The sequence below is a fragment of the Phocoena sinus genome, chromosome 18 (assembly GCF_008692025.1).
Source record: "Phocoena sinus isolate mPhoSin1 chromosome 18, mPhoSin1.pri, whole genome shotgun sequence".
NCBI lineage: Eukaryota > Metazoa > Chordata > Mammalia > Artiodactyla > Phocoenidae > Phocoena > Phocoena sinus.
Genome location: NC_045780.1, coordinates 27,642,415 through 27,658,164, shown reverse-complemented (window position 1 = coordinate 27,658,164; position 15,750 = coordinate 27,642,415).

Genomic DNA, 15,750 nt, shown 5'->3' with positions numbered 1-15,750 from the left:
CCAAGGCTTGATTTGTGACCCAAGATATGATCTATCCTGGAGAATATTCCATGAGCGCTTGAGAAAAATGTGTATTCTGCTGTGTTTGGATGGAATGTCCTATAAATATCAATTAAGTCCATTTTGTTTAATGTATCATTTATGGCTTGTGTTTCCTTATTTATTTTCATTTTGGATGATCTGTCCATTGGTGAAAGTGGGGTGTTAAAGTCCTCTACTATGAATGTGCTACTGTTGATTTCCCCTTTTATGGCTGTTAGTATTTGCCTTATGTATTGAGGTGCTCCTATGTTGGGTGCATACATATTTACAATTGTTATATCTTCTTCTTGGATTGATCCCTTGATCATTATGTAGTGTCCTTCTTTGTCTCTTTTAATAGTCCTTATTTTAAAGTCTATTTTGTCTGATACGAGAATTGCTACTCCAGCTTTCTTTTGGTTTCCATTTGCATGAAATATCTTTTTCCATCCCCTTACTCTGTATGTGTCTCTAGGTCTGAAGTGGGTCTCTTGTAGACAGCATATATAAGGGTCTTGTTTTTGTATCAATTCAGCCAATCTGTGTCTTTTGGTGGGAGCATTTAGTCCATTTACACTTAAGGTAATTATCAATATGTATGTACAGTTATCAATATGTATATACAATTATCAATATGTATCAATATGTATATCCCTATTCCCATTTTCTTAATTGTTTTGGGTCGTTATTGTAGGTCTTTTCCTTTTCTTGTGTTTCTTGCCTAGAGAAGTTCCTTTAGCAGTTGTAAAGCTGGTTAGGTGGTGCTGAACTCTCTCAGCTTTTGCTTGTCTGTAAAGGTTTTAATTTCTCCATCAAATCTGAATGAGATCCTTGCTGGGTAGAGTAATCTTGGTGGCAGGTTTTTCTCCTTCATCACTTTAAATATGCCCTGCCAGTGCCTTCTGGCTTGCAGAGTTTCTGCTGAAAGTTCAGCTGTTAACCTTATGGGGATTCCCTTGTGTGTTATTTGTTGTTTTTCCCTTGCTGCTTTTAATGTTTTTATTTAATTTTTGACAGTTTGATTAATATGTGTCTTGGCATTTTTCTCCTTGTATTTATCCTGTATGGGACTCTCTGTGTTTCCTGGTCTTGATTAACTATTTCCTTTCCCATATTAGGGAAGTTTTCAACTATAATCTCTTCAAATATTTTCTCAGTCCCTTTCTTTTCCTCTGCTTCCTCTGGAACTCCTATAATTCAAATGTTGGTACATTTAATGCTGTCCCAGAGGTCTCTGAGATTGTCCTCGGTTCTTTGCATTCTGTTTTCTTTATTCTGCTCTGCAGTAGTTATTTCTACTATTTTATCTTCCAGGTCACTTATCCGTTCTTCTGCTTCAGTTATTCTGCTATTGATCTCATCTAGAGTATTTGTAATTTCATTTATTGTGTTGTTCATTGTTGTTTTTTTCATCTTTAGTTCTTCTTGGTCCTTGTTAAATGTTTCTTGCATTTTGTCTATTCTATTTCCAAGAATTTCGATCATCTTTCCTATCATTATTCTGAATTCTTTTTCAGGTAGACTGCCTATTTCCTCTTCATTTGTTAGATCTACTGGGTTTTTATCTTGCTCTTTCATCTGCTGTGTGTTATGCTGTCTTCTCATTTTGCTTATCTTACTGTTTTGGGGTCTCCTTTTTGCAGGCTGCATGTTCGTAGATCCCATTGTTTTTGGTGTCTGTCCACAGTGGCTAAGGCTGGTTCAGTGGGTTGTGTAGGCTTCCTGGTGGAGGGGACTAGTTCCTGTATTCTGTTGGATGAGGATGGATCTTGTCTTTGTGGTGGGAAGGTCCAGGTCTGGTGGTGTGTTTTGGGGTTTCTGTGTACTTATTATGATTTTAGGCAGCCTCTCTGCTAATGGGTGGTGTTGTGTTCCTGTCTTGCTAGTTGTTTGGCATAGGATGTCCAGCACTGTAGCTTGCTGGTCGTTGAGTGAAACTGGGTGCTGGTGTTGAGATGGAGATCTCTGGGAGATTTTAGCCATTTGATACTATGTGGAACTGGGAGGTCTATTGTGGACCAGTGTCCTGAATTTGGCTCTCCCACCTCAGAGGCACAGCCCTGATTCCTGGCTGGAGCACGAAGAGCCTTTCATCTACATGGCTCAGAATAAAAGGGAGAAAAAGGAGAAAGAAAGAATTAGTAGAATTAGAAAGAAAGAAAGAAAGAAAGAAAGATAGAAAGAAAGAAAGGAGGGAGGGAGGGAGGAAGGAAGGAAGGAAGGAAGGAGGGAAGGAAGGAAAAAAAGAAACAAGATAAAGCAAAATAAAAGTAAGATAAAATATACTAAAGTTATTAAAATAAAAAAATTATTAAGAGGAAAAAAAGAAAAATAAAATTAAAAAAACCACAAAAAAACGGACAGATAGTACCCTAGGACAAATGGTGGAAGCAAAGTTATACAGACAAAATCTCACACAGAAGCATACACCTACACACTCTCAAAAAGAGGAAAAGGGGAAAAAATCATAAATCTTACTCTCAAAGTCCACCTTTGCAATTTGGGATTATTCATTGTCTAAGGGAGGGAAGGAAGGAAGGAAGGAAGGAAGGAAAGAAAGAAAGAAAGAAAGAAAGAAAGAAAGAAAGAAAGAAAGAAAGAAAGAAAGAAAGAAAGAAAGAAAGAAAGAAAGAAAGAAAGAAAGAAAGAAAAGTAAAAGAAAATAAAGTTATTAAATAAAAAGTAATTATTAAGAAAAAAAAATTTTAAAAAAGAAAAAAACCGGACGGATAGAGCCCTAGGACAAATGGTGGAAGCAAAGCTATACAGACAATATCTCACACAGAAGCATACACATACACACTCAGAAAAAGAGGAAAAGGGGAAAAAATCATAAATGTTGCTCTCAAAGTCCACCTCCTCAATTTGGCATGATTCGTTGTCTATTGATGTATTCCACAGATGCAGGGTACATCGAGTTGATTGTGGAGATTTAAACCGCTGCTCCTGAGGCTGCTGAGAGAGATTTCCCTTTCTCTTCTTTGTTCTCACAGCTCCCAGGGTCTCAGCTTTGGATTTGGCCCCACCTCTGCGTGTAGGTTGCTGGAGGGCAACTGCTCTTCCCTCAGACAGGACGGGGTTAAAGGAGCCGCTGATTTAGGGGCTCTGGCTCCCTCAGTTTGGGAGGAGGGAGGGGAATGGAGTGCGGGGCGAGCCTGCGGTGGCAGAGTCCGGCGTGACATTGCACCAGCCTGAGGCGTGCCGTGCGTTCTCCTGAGGGAGTTGTCCCTGGATCCCGGGACCCTGGCAGTGGTGGGCTGCACAGGCTCCCAGAAGGGAGGTGTGGATAGTGACCTGTGCTCGCACACAGGTTTCTTGTTGGCTGCAGCAGCAGCCTTAGCGTCTCATGCCCATCTCTGGGGTCCACGCTTTTAGCCGCGGCTCGCACCCGTCTCTGGAGCTCCTTTAAGCAGCGCTCTTAATCCCCTCTCCTTACGCACGAGGAAACAAAGAGGGAAGAAAAAGTCTCTTGCCTTTTCGGCAGGTCCAGACTTTTCCCCGGACTCCCTCCCGGCTAGCTGTGGCGCACTAACCTCTGCAGGCTGTGTTCACGCCGCTAACCCCAGTCTTCTCCCAGTGCTCCGACCAAAGCCTGAGCCTCAACTCCCAGCCCCCCCTGTCCCGGTGGGTGAGCAGACAAGCCTCTCGGGCTGGTGAGTGCCGGTCAGCATCGATCCTCTGTGCGGGAATCTTTCTGCTTTGCCCTCCGCACCCCTGTTGCTGTGCTCTTCTCCGGGGCTCCAAAGCTTTCCCCCTCTGCCACTCACAGTCTCCGCCCGTGAAGGGGCTTCCTAGTGTGTGGAAACCTTTCCTCCTTCACAGCTCCCTCCCTCTGGTGCAGGTCTCATCCCTATCCTTTTGTCTCTGTTTTTTTCTTTTTCTTTTGCCCTACCCAAGTACGTGGGGGGGTTTCTTGCCTTTTGGGAAGTCTGAAGTCTTCTGTCAGTGTTCAGTAGGTGTTCTGTAGGAATTGTTCCATGTGTAGATGTATTTCTGGTGTATCTGTGGGGAGGAAGGTGATCTCTGCATCTTATTCTTCTGCCATCTTCCAGTACATGTTTATTGTAGATAGTTGGTAGTGTTCTGGTGTACTAATATTTATACATTAATTAGATTATTGATTTGGCTGCTTTAACTGAGACTAAAATAACTGAGGTTTTTAACAAGATAGGTATTTTATTTCTTTACCTAATAAAAGGCAGAGCTGGTTAATGAGGACTTCATTAAAACTTTTGCTTATTTAAGGACAATTTAAAAATTGAAAAGGCAAGCTTCATATTGGGAAAAAGTACTTCACAAAGCCATCATAATCTATATCTGTATCCATATCTACCTATTTATCTATAATCTATGTCATATGTCAGATCTATCTGATATATATATATATATATGTGTATATATGTATATCCTTACATGACAAAGGATTTGTCCTTTATGTAAGGAACACTTATAATTCAATAAGAAGACAAATATAATTTAAAAACTGACAAAAGATTTGTAGGACATTTTATAAATGAATATATTAAAATGACAAAAAACACATTAAAAATGCTCAGCATCATTAATCATTAGGAAAGTGTAAACTAAAAACCATAATGAGTTATTACTATACACTCACAAGTATAGCTTAAAAGAAAGCTGAGAGACTTCCTTGGTAGTGCAGTGGTTGGGAGTCTGCCTGCCTATGCATGGGACATGGGTTTGAGCCCTTGTCTGGAAAGATCCCACATGCCATGGAGCAGCTGAGCCCACTTGCCACAACTACTGAGCCTGCTTTCTAGAGCCTGTGAGCCACAACTTCTGAGTCCTAGTGCCACACCTGCTGAAGCCAGCATGCCTGGAACCTGTGCTCTGTGAAAAGAGAGGCCACTGCAATAAGAGGCACATGCACTGCAACAAGGAGAGGTCCCCGCTCGCCGCAGCTAGAAGAGAACCCATGTGCAGCAATGAGGAACCAACACAGTCAAAAATAATTAAAGTAAATAAATTTAATAAAAAAAAAAGATGAAAATATTTTTTAAATTTATTTTTATTTTTTAATTTTTTAATTTTATATTGAAGTATATTTGATTAGCAATTTTGTGATAGTTTCAGATGTACAGCAAAGTGATTCAGTTATATGTATTCAGGTATCTATTCTTTTTCAAATTCTTTTCCCATTTAGGTTGTTACATAATATTGAGCCACTTTTTCTTAATAATTTATTTTAATGACGAATTTTTAAGAGATCAGATATGTGAAAGCTTTAGATTCCTCCTGATTTATTTATGGTGTTCTCGAGTATCTCACTTTGTATAATTTTCTTAGTGTTCTCAGTATTACCATACACCTATTTCACTAACACAGCCTACTGGTATCAACATTTTGACAATTCATGTGAAATGTAGAAACCTTACTTTCATTTAAGTCCCTTAATATTTCCATGGAAGAAGAAGAAACAAAAGCTTTCTTCTTTTGTTTCCTTTCTGTGTAGAGACATTCCTCTAGCAATTCTTCTAGGGTGGATTTGTTAGCAATATTTCTCTAAGGTTGCCTCATCTGAAAATGTCTGTGTTCCTCCTCCATTCATGAAGGACATGTTCACCAGCTGGAGAATTCACATCTCACATTCCTTTCGTCTCAGAACTTGAAAGATGTAGTGGTTCTTTCTTTTGTCCTCCATGGTTTCAGATGAGAAATCTGATGTCATTCTAACTGATCTTCCCCATCAGCCATGCATTATTACTCTCTGGCCCTTTTCAGTTCTTGTCTTTGCCTGTAGTTTTCAGAAGTTTAATTATGAGGTGTCATGGACATTGAGTTCTTTTTTTTTTTTAATTTTATTTTATACAGCATGTTCTTATTAGTGATCCATTTTATTCATGTTGGTGTATATATGTCAATCCCAATCTCCCAATTCATCCCACTACCACCACCTCACCTCTCCTGCTTTCCCCCCTTGGTGTCCATACATTAGTTCTCTAAATCTGTGTTTCTATTCCTGCCTTGCAAACTGCTTCATCTGTACAATTTTTCTAGATTCCACATATATGCATTATATATGATATTTTTCTCTTTCTGACTTACTTCACTCTGTATGACAGTCTCTATGTCCAACCACATCTCTAAAAATGACCCAATTTCATTCCTTTTTATGGCTTGGTAATATTCCATTGTATAAATGTACCACATTTTCTTTATCCATTCATCTGTTGATGGGCACTTAGGTTGCTTCCATAACCTGGCTATTGTAAATAGTGCTGCAATGAACATTGGGGTGCATGTGTCTTTTTGAATTATGGTTTTCTGTGAGTATATGCCCAGCAGTGGGATTACTGAGTCATATGGTAATTCTATTTTTAGTTTTTTAAGGAACCTCCATACTGTTCTCCATAGTGTCTGTATCAATTTATATTACCCCCAACAGTGCAAGAGGGTTCCCTTTTCTTCACATCCTCTCCAGCATTTGTTGTTTGTAGATTTTCTGATGATGCCCATTCTAACTGGTGTGAGGTGATACCTCATTGTAGTTTTGATTTGCATTTCTCTAATGATTAATGACATTGAGCAGCTTTTCATGTGCCTCTTGGTCATCTGTATGTCTTCTTTGGTGAAATGTCTATTTAGTTCTTCTGCCCATTTTTTGATGGGGTGTTTTTTGTTTTTTGTTTTTTCCTAAATATTGAGCTGCATCAGTTGGTTATATATTTTGAAGATTAATCCTTTGCTCATTGGTTTGTTTGCAAATATTTTCTCCCATTCTGAGGGTTGTCTTTTTGTCTTGTTTATAGTTTCCTTTGCTGTGCAAAAGCTTTTAAGTTTAATTATGTCCAATTGGTTAATTTTGTTTTATTTCCATTACTCTAGGAGGTGGGTCAAAAAATATCTTGTTGTGATTTATGTCAGAGTGTTTTTCCTATGTTTTCCTCTAAGAGCTTTATAGTCTCTGGCCTTACGTTTAAGTATTTAATCCATTTTGAGTTTATTTTTGTGTATGATTTTAGGGAGTGTTCTAATTTCATTCTTTTAAATGTAGCTGTCCAGTTTTCCCAGCACCATTTATTGAAGAGGCTGTCTTTTCTCCATTGTATGTTTTTGCCTCCTTTGTCGTAAATTAAGTGTCCATATATACGTGGGTTTATCTCTGGACATTTTATCCAGTACCATTGATCTATATTTCTGTTTTTGTGCCAGTACCATACTGTACCTTAGGTAGGTACCTTAAGTAGTTTTATTCCTAGGTATTTTATTCTTTGTGTTGCAATGGTGAATGGAGTCATTTCCTTAATTTCTCTTTCTGATCTTTCGTTGTCAGTGTATGGGAATACAAGAGATTTCTGTGCATTAATTTTGTATCCTAGAACTTTACCAAATTCATTCATTAGCTCTAGTAGTTTTCTGGTGGCATCTTTATGATGATCTATGCATATTATCATGTCGGCTTCAAACAGTGAGAGTTTTACTTCTTCTTTTCCAATTTAGATTCATTTTATTCCTTTCTCTTCTCTGATTGCTGTGACTAAGACTTCCAAAACTATGATGAATAATAGTGGCAACAGCTGACATCCTTGTTCCTGATCTTAGAGGAAATACTTTCAGTTTTTCACCATTAAGAATGATGTTTGCTATGGGCTTGTCATATATGGCCTTTATTATGTTAAGGTAAGTTCCCTCTATGCCCACTTTCAGGAGAGTTTTTATCATAAATGGGTATTGAATTTTGTTGAAAGATTTTTATGCATCTAATGAGATTATCATATGGTTTTTATCCTTCAAACTCTTAGTATGGTGTATCACATTGATTGATTTCCATGTATTGAAGAATACTTGCACCCCTGGGATAAATCCCACTTGATCACGGTATATCACCTTTTTAATGTGTTGGATTCTGTTTGATAGTGTTTTGTTGAGGATTTTTGCATCTATATTCATAAATGATATTGATCTGTAATTTTTTTTTGATAGTATCTTTGTCTGATTTTGGTATCAGGGTGATAGTGGCTTCATAGAATAAGTTTGGGAGTTTTCCTTCCTCTGCAATTTTTCGGAAGAGTTTGAGAAGGATGGGTGTTAACTCTTCTCTAAATTTTTGATAGAATTCACCTGTGATGCCACATGGTCATGGACTTTTGTTTGTTGGAAGATTTTTAATCACAGTTTCAATTTCATTACTTGTGATTGCTCTGTTTATATTTTCCATTTCTTCCTAGCTCAGTCTTGGAAGGTTATACCTTTCTAAGAATTTGTCCATTTCTTCCAGGTTGTCCATTTTATTGGCATAGAGTTGCTTGTAGTAGTCTCTTATGATGCTTTGTATTTCTGTGTTGTCTGTTATAACTTCTCCTTTTTCATTTCTAATTTTATTGATTTGAGTGTTCTCCCTCTTTTTCTTGGTGAGTCTGGCTAAAGGTTTATCAATTTTGTTTATCTTCTCAAAGAACCAGCTTTTAGTTTTATTGATCTTTACTATTTTCTTCCTTGTTTCTATTTAATTTATTTCTGCTCTGATCTTTATGATTTCTTTCCTTTTGCTATCTTTGGGTTTTGTTTTTTCTTCTTTCTCTAGTTCCATTAGGTGTAAAGTTATATTGTTTATTTGAGATTTTTCTTGTTTCTTGAGGAGGGTTGTATTGCTATAAACTTTCCTCTTAGAACTGCTGTTGCTGTATCCCACAGGTTTTGAATCATTGTGTTTTCCTTGTCATTTGTCTCTAGATATTTTTTGATTTCCTCTTTAATTTCTTCAGTGATCTCTTGGTTATTTAGTAACGTATTGTTTAGCCTCCATGTGTTTGTGTTTTTATGATTTTTTCCCCTGCAGTTGATTTCTAATCTTCATAGCACTGTGGTCAGAAAAGATGCTTGACATGATTTAAAGTTTCTTAAATTTAGCAAGGCTTGATTTGTAACCCAAGAAGTGAACTATGCTAGAGAATGTTCTGTGTGCACTTGAGAAGAAAGTGTAATCTACTGTTTTCACATGGAATTTCCTATAAATATCAATAAAATCTATCTGGTCTATTGTGTAATTTAAAGGTTGTGTTTCCTTATTAATTTTCTCTCTGGATGACCTGTCCATTTGTGTAAGTGAGTTGTTATTTTCCCCCATGATTATTGTGTTATTTTTGGTTTCCTCTTTTATAGCTGTTAGCATTTGCCTTATGTATTCAGGTTCTCCTATGTTGGGTGTGTATATATATATATAGTTGCTGTATCTTCTTCTTGTATTGATCTCTTGATCATTATGTAGTGTCCTTCCTTGTCTCTTGTAACATTCTTTATTTTATCTGATATGAATATTGCTACTCCATCTTTCTTTTGATTTCCATTTGCATGGGATATTTTTTTTCCATCCCTTCACTTTCAGTCTGTATATGTCTCTATGTCTGAAGTGGGTCTGTTGTATACAGCATATATATGGTTATTTTCTTGTATCCATTCAACAAGCCTGTGTCTTTGGTTGGAGCATTTAATCCATTCACCTTTAAGGTAATTATTTATATGTATGTTCCTATTACCATTTTCTTAATTTTTTTGTGTTTGTTTTTGTAGGTCCTTTTCTTCTCTTATGTTTCCCATTTAAAGAAGTTCCTTTAGCATTTGTTGTAGAGCTGGTCTGGCGGTGCTGAATTCTCTTAGCTTTTGCTTGCCTATAAAGCTTTTGATTTCTCCATCAAATCAGAATGAGATCTTAACTAGGTATGATAATCTTGGTTGTACGTTCTTCACTCTCATCACTTTAAATATGTTATGCCACTCCCTTCTGACTTGTAGGGCTTCTGCTGAGAAATCAGCTCTTAACCTTATGGACAATCCCTTGTATGTTAGTTCCATTGCTGCATTCAATAATTTTTCTTTGTCTTTAATTTTTTTCCAATTTTCTTACTATGTGTCTCAGCATGTTTCTCCTTGTGTTTATCCAGTATGGTACCCTCTGTGTTTCCTGGACTTGGGTGGCTGTTTCCTTTCCCATGTTAAGGAAGTTTTCATCAATAATCTCTTCAAATATTTTCTCAGGTCCTTCTCTTTCTCTTCACCTTCTGGGACCCCTGTAATGTGAATGATCGTGTGTTTAATGTTGCCCCAGAGGTGTCTTAGGCTGTCTTCACTTCTTTTCAATCTTTTTTCTTTATTCTGTTATGCAGCAGAGAATTCCACCATTCTGTCTTCCAGGTCACTTATCCGTTCTTCTGCCTCAGTTATTCTGCTATTGGTTCCTTCTAGTGTATTTTTCATTTCAGTTATTGTATTGTTCACCTCTGTTTTTTTTGTTCTTTAATTCTTCTAGGTGTTTGTTCTTTCATTCTTCTAGTTCTTTGTTAAACATTTCTTCCATCTTCTCGATCTTTGCCTCCGTTCTTTTCCCAAGATCCTGGATCATCTTCACTATCATTATTCTGAATTGTTTTTTCTGGAAGGTTGCCTATCTCCACTTCATTTAATTATTTTTCTGGGGTTTTATCTTGTTCCTTCATCTGGTACATAGTCCTCTGCCTTTTCATTTTGTCTATCTTTCTGTGAATGTGGTTTTCATTCCACAGGCTGCAGGACTGTAATTCTTCTTGCTTCTGCTATCTGCCCTCTGGTACATGAGGTTATCTAAGAGACTTGCACAAGCTTCCTGATGTGAGGGACTAGTGGTAGGTAGAGCTGGGTGTTGCTCTGGTGGGCAAAGCTCAGTAAAACTCTAATCCACTTGTCTGCTGATGGCTGGGGCTGAGTTCCCTCACTGTTGGTTGTTTGGACTGAGGCAACCCAGCACTGGAGGCTACAGGCTCTTTGGTGGGGCTAATGGTAGACTCTAGGAGGGATCACACCAAGGAGTACTTCCCAGAACTTCTGCTGCCAGTGTCCTTGTCCCTGCAGTGAGCCACAGTTACCCCTGCCTCAGCTGGAGACCCTCCAACACTAGCAGGTAGGTAGGTCTTATATGGGGTCACTTCTCCTTCCCCCTTGGTCCTGTTGTACACATTACTTTGTGTGTTCCTCCAAGAGTGGAGTCTCTGTTTCTGCCAGTCCTGTCAAAGTCCTGCAATCAAATCCTGCTAACTTTCAAAATTTGATTCCCTGGGAATTCCTCCTCCCATTTTTGGACCCCCAGGTTGGGAAGCTTGACGGGGGACTCAGAAACTTCACTTCAGTGGGTGGACTTCTGTGGTATACTTGTTATCCAGTTTGTGAGTCACCCACCCAGTGGTTATGGGATTTGATATTTTCATGATTGTGCCCCTCCTACTATCTCACTGTGGCTTCTCCTTTGTCTTTGGATATGGAGTATCTTTTTGGTGAGTTCCAGTGTCTTCCTGTCAATGATTGTTCATCAGTTAGTTGTGATTCCAGTGCTCTCACAAGAGGGAGTAAGTGCATGTCCTTCTACTCCACCATCTTGAATCAGTCTCGAAAGCTGAAAATATTGACACACCAAGTACTGGCAAAGATGTGCAGAAACTGAAGCCTTCATATGTGGCTATAAGAAATGCAAAATAATGCAACCACTTTGGAAAACTAGTTGATGGTTTGTTAACAAGTAAACATATACTTACAGTTTGACTGAGGCATTTATCCTAGTGATCTATCAAAAAGAAATGGAGCATTTGACCATAATAATCCCTAAATGGACAAAATCCATATGTCCATCAACTGGGGAATGGATTTTTTTTAAAGTGATATATTCATAAAATGCAATCTACTCAACAAGAAAAAAGGGACAAACTATCACAAAACAATGTGGATAAATCTAAAAAATATTGTGTTGTGTAATATATAATTATATTCATATAAAATTCTGTAAAAGGCAAACTATGGTGATAAAGCAGATCAATTTTTACCAGGAGTTGGGGATGAGGATAAGAATTGACTGCAAAATAACTGAATGGAACTTTCTGGAGTGTTTCAGAAATCTGGAGTGTTCTAAATGTTCATTCAGAAGGTAACTGCACAACTGTGCATTTATCAAAGCTTATCAAACTGTACAAGTAAAAAGATGAATTTCATTTCTATAAATTATATTTCTTTCAAGTTGAAAAAAAAAATGCTGAGCTGTTCTAGGGAGAGGAGCAACTCAGCTTCTCCAAGATATCATTCAGGTCTCCATCCCTTCTATGTGTTTTTCCACCCTATCCTTTTGTGCTGCTCTCTTGTTCTTGGTTACAGCTGGCTGACATCTTCCATTGCCACATCTCAGCCTGTAAGAAAAGGAAGAATGTGAAAGTGGAGAGTCAGTGACCTTTTTAATGGAACTGACTGCTCATCTTGCGCTGACCTGAACTTGGACATGTGATTTTATACAGCTGGAAGAAGCCTGCAAAATATAATCTCTGACTGGGTGACATGTATCCATCTAAATCTCAGGAGATTTTATTACTAAAGTATGAAAAAAGAAATGTGATATTGACAGATAATTAGTAGTTTCTACCAGCTGGATATCTATACATCTATATTTATATGTGCATCTATTTATCTACTTATCTATCTAAACTTGAAGGTATATGTACATAATCTACTATATTTTGAAATAGTTTTGTTAAGACTGTGCAAATGTCATGGACTACTTCGCAAATATGTACAAGTTCATATGTAAGGTGAAACTACATTTTAATGAAATATTGGTTTCTATTTACTGTATTGACATTTGAGGATCCAAAAGGTATTCTTATTTTTTGTTAGCTCAATGGGAAATAAATACATTAGCAATGATTTTACTGTATTGTAGGGAAAAAAAAAAAAACTTAAAATCGGTAATTCTCTGAAAACTTGAATTTTAGGCTTATTTCTGTAGTAAAGACAATAATTTGCCATATTTGCCATATATTGTTGCAGCTCAGAAGTTATAAATAATGTCTAACTTGATATTTCTGAATATTATTGGTCCAATACTAGATGGAAAATTACATATAATGACTGTTTTATAATAGACAAGGAATGTATATTTTTTAGAGAATAAAAGAAGAAAATGATAAAAAATATAGAAGTCCCTAAGAAATGTACATGAGTAAAACTTCTTTTTGATGTCACAATAAGAATATATTAATACATGCACTTGGAAAGTAAGATGAATTTAAAGTGTCAGTAGTAATAAAATGCCTTAACTAAAATTAAACCAAAATAAAGTTTTCTTACAGAATCTCTATCTTCCTCTTTCAGTTGACAAAATATTTTCTAATTAAGTATTTGTAGTTCCCCATATACTATGCTGATTTACATGCATGCCCTCAGATGATAGTGTCTCTGCTTAGAATGCCTTCCAGTGTTTTCCACCTGTCAAATATCTATTAAACGTCCATTATTTAGAATTGTGTAGTCTTTATTTTTATTTATTTATTTTTTGTGGTATGTGGGCCTCTGACTGTTGTGGCCTCTCCCATTGTGGAGCACAGGCTCCAGATGCACAGGCTCAGCAGCCATGGTTCACAGGCCTAGCCGCTCCGTGGCATGTGGGATCTTCCCGGACCAGGGCACGAACCCGTGTCCCCTACATCGGCAGGTGGACTCTCAACTACTGCACCACCAGGGAAGCCTAGAATTGTGTAGTCTTTCTCCACTTCTTGGACTGAACTCAGTGTTTCTTCTTTCTTCTTCCTTCCTACCCCATATATTTCTACCAAGCCTTCTGTTGCAGGTTGTGATCTTTATTCATTTACATATGCAAAGACCATAAATACCTTGAGATCAGAGTCATTTTTTTATTCATATTATATACGTAGAAAGAGGTACAGTGTCTAGAACATTCTTGGGGTGCAATAAATGTCTTTTAAATTAATAAATGAAGAGACATTCAATTGAAAAGAAACTTTAAAAATCATTGAGCATTTACAAAAGCAAAGTGGACAGTGCTGATCACTTTGGGCAATAACAAATTTGCAACGAGCTTCCTCAGAACAAAGTCAATTGGCTACAGGCACTGGATATGGATGTTCAATTTTGTTTTTCTTAGAGTAAAGGGCACGTTTCTATCTTTCAAATAAATTGGTGCAATTACTGGAACCAAATAGAATTACACTGCTTGCTATTGTACGTGCTCAGTTTCCCGGAATACTGAATATACCTTCAGGGATTTATTAACAACTTTCTATAGTCATACTATTTTAATGTTATGAATGTCCTGGACACTGAATCCTCAAGGTATAAAAAGAGTTTTACTTCCAGAAGTTTCTGCATAGTACTCTTATAATTGTGATAAGAATAATACAAAATTTAACTTATAAATGCTTGCTGGTCTTTTTTTGCCTTCCCTCAAATCCTCTGAAGAATATGCTGACATTGTCTTATTTGCCTTCCAATCCTTATTCTGGCACATTGGGATATAAATTATGGGTAGGTGATGCTAAGGGGAAATAGTTGAGTCAGAGAAGTGGACATATAGAAAGATTTTATGTTTTATGGGCAGCACATAACTGTCAAGAGACAGAATAATAGAAGGAAAAATAGAGAGAGAGAGGAGAAGTAGAGGGTAAATTAAGATAGAATACAGATGGAGTTGTAGAGTTTAAGAGTGGAATTATTAAGAGACTTTGGGTCATCTGCACATTGTGGGTGAAAGACAGAGAGTGCAGCAATGGAAAAGATGATTTAAAAATATTACAAAGACATCCAAAAAAATAAAATATATATTGCTAGGACTGGTATCAAAGAGTTTACAGTCTATGTTTTCTTCCAGGAGTTGTATGTTTTCAGGTCTTACGTTTAAGTCTTTAATCCATTTTGAGTTTATTTTTGTATACAGTGTAAGAAGGTGATCCAGTTTTATTCCTTTGCATGTAGTTGTCCAGTTTTCCCAACACTATTTATTGAAGAAACTGTCTCCCCCCCCCCACCACTGTATATACTTGCCACCTTTGTCACAGATTAATTGACTATGTGAGCATGTTTTATTTCTGGGCTATTTCTGTTCCATTGATCTATGTGTCTATTCTTGTGCCAGTATCATACGGTTTTAATTACTATAGCTTTGTAGAATACTTTCAAGCCTGGGAGCATGATTCCTCCAGCTTTGTTTTTCTTTCTCAAAATTACTTTGGCTGTTCAGGGTCTGTAGTTCCACACAAATTTTAGGATCTGTCTCCTCAGGCAAGGGTAAGAAAAGCAAAAATAAACAAATGGGACTACATCAAACTAAAAAGTCTTTGTACAGTGAGGGAAACCACAAGCAAAATGAAAAAGCAACCTACTGAATGAGGGAAGTTATTTGTCAATGATATGTCTGATAAGAGGTTCATATCAAAAATGTATAAAGAACTCTTACAACTCAACATCAAAAACAAACAACCCAATTAAAAAATGGGCAGAGGTCCTGAATAGACATTTTTCCCAAGAAGACATACAGATGGCAAACATAAAAAGGTGCTCAATTTCACTAATCATGAGGGAAATACAAATCAAAACCACACTGAGATATCTCCTCACACTTGTCAGAGGGCTATTGTCAAAAAGACAAGAAACAACGTGTTGGCAAGGATGTGGAAAAAAGGGAGCTGTTGTCCATTGTTGGTGGAAATGTAAATTGGTGCAGCCACTATGGAAGTTCCTCAAGAAACTAAAAATAGTATCACTTTACAATTCAGCAATTCAACTTCTGGTTATCTGAAAAAAAAAAATTAATTCAAAAAATATATGAACCCCAATGTTCACTATTTTCAATAGACAAAATATGGAAGTGACTTGTGTGTCCTCCTGTAGATATGCAGATAAAGAAGATGTCATATATATATATTGCGCTATATATGTATAGTGCAATATTACTCAGCCATAAAA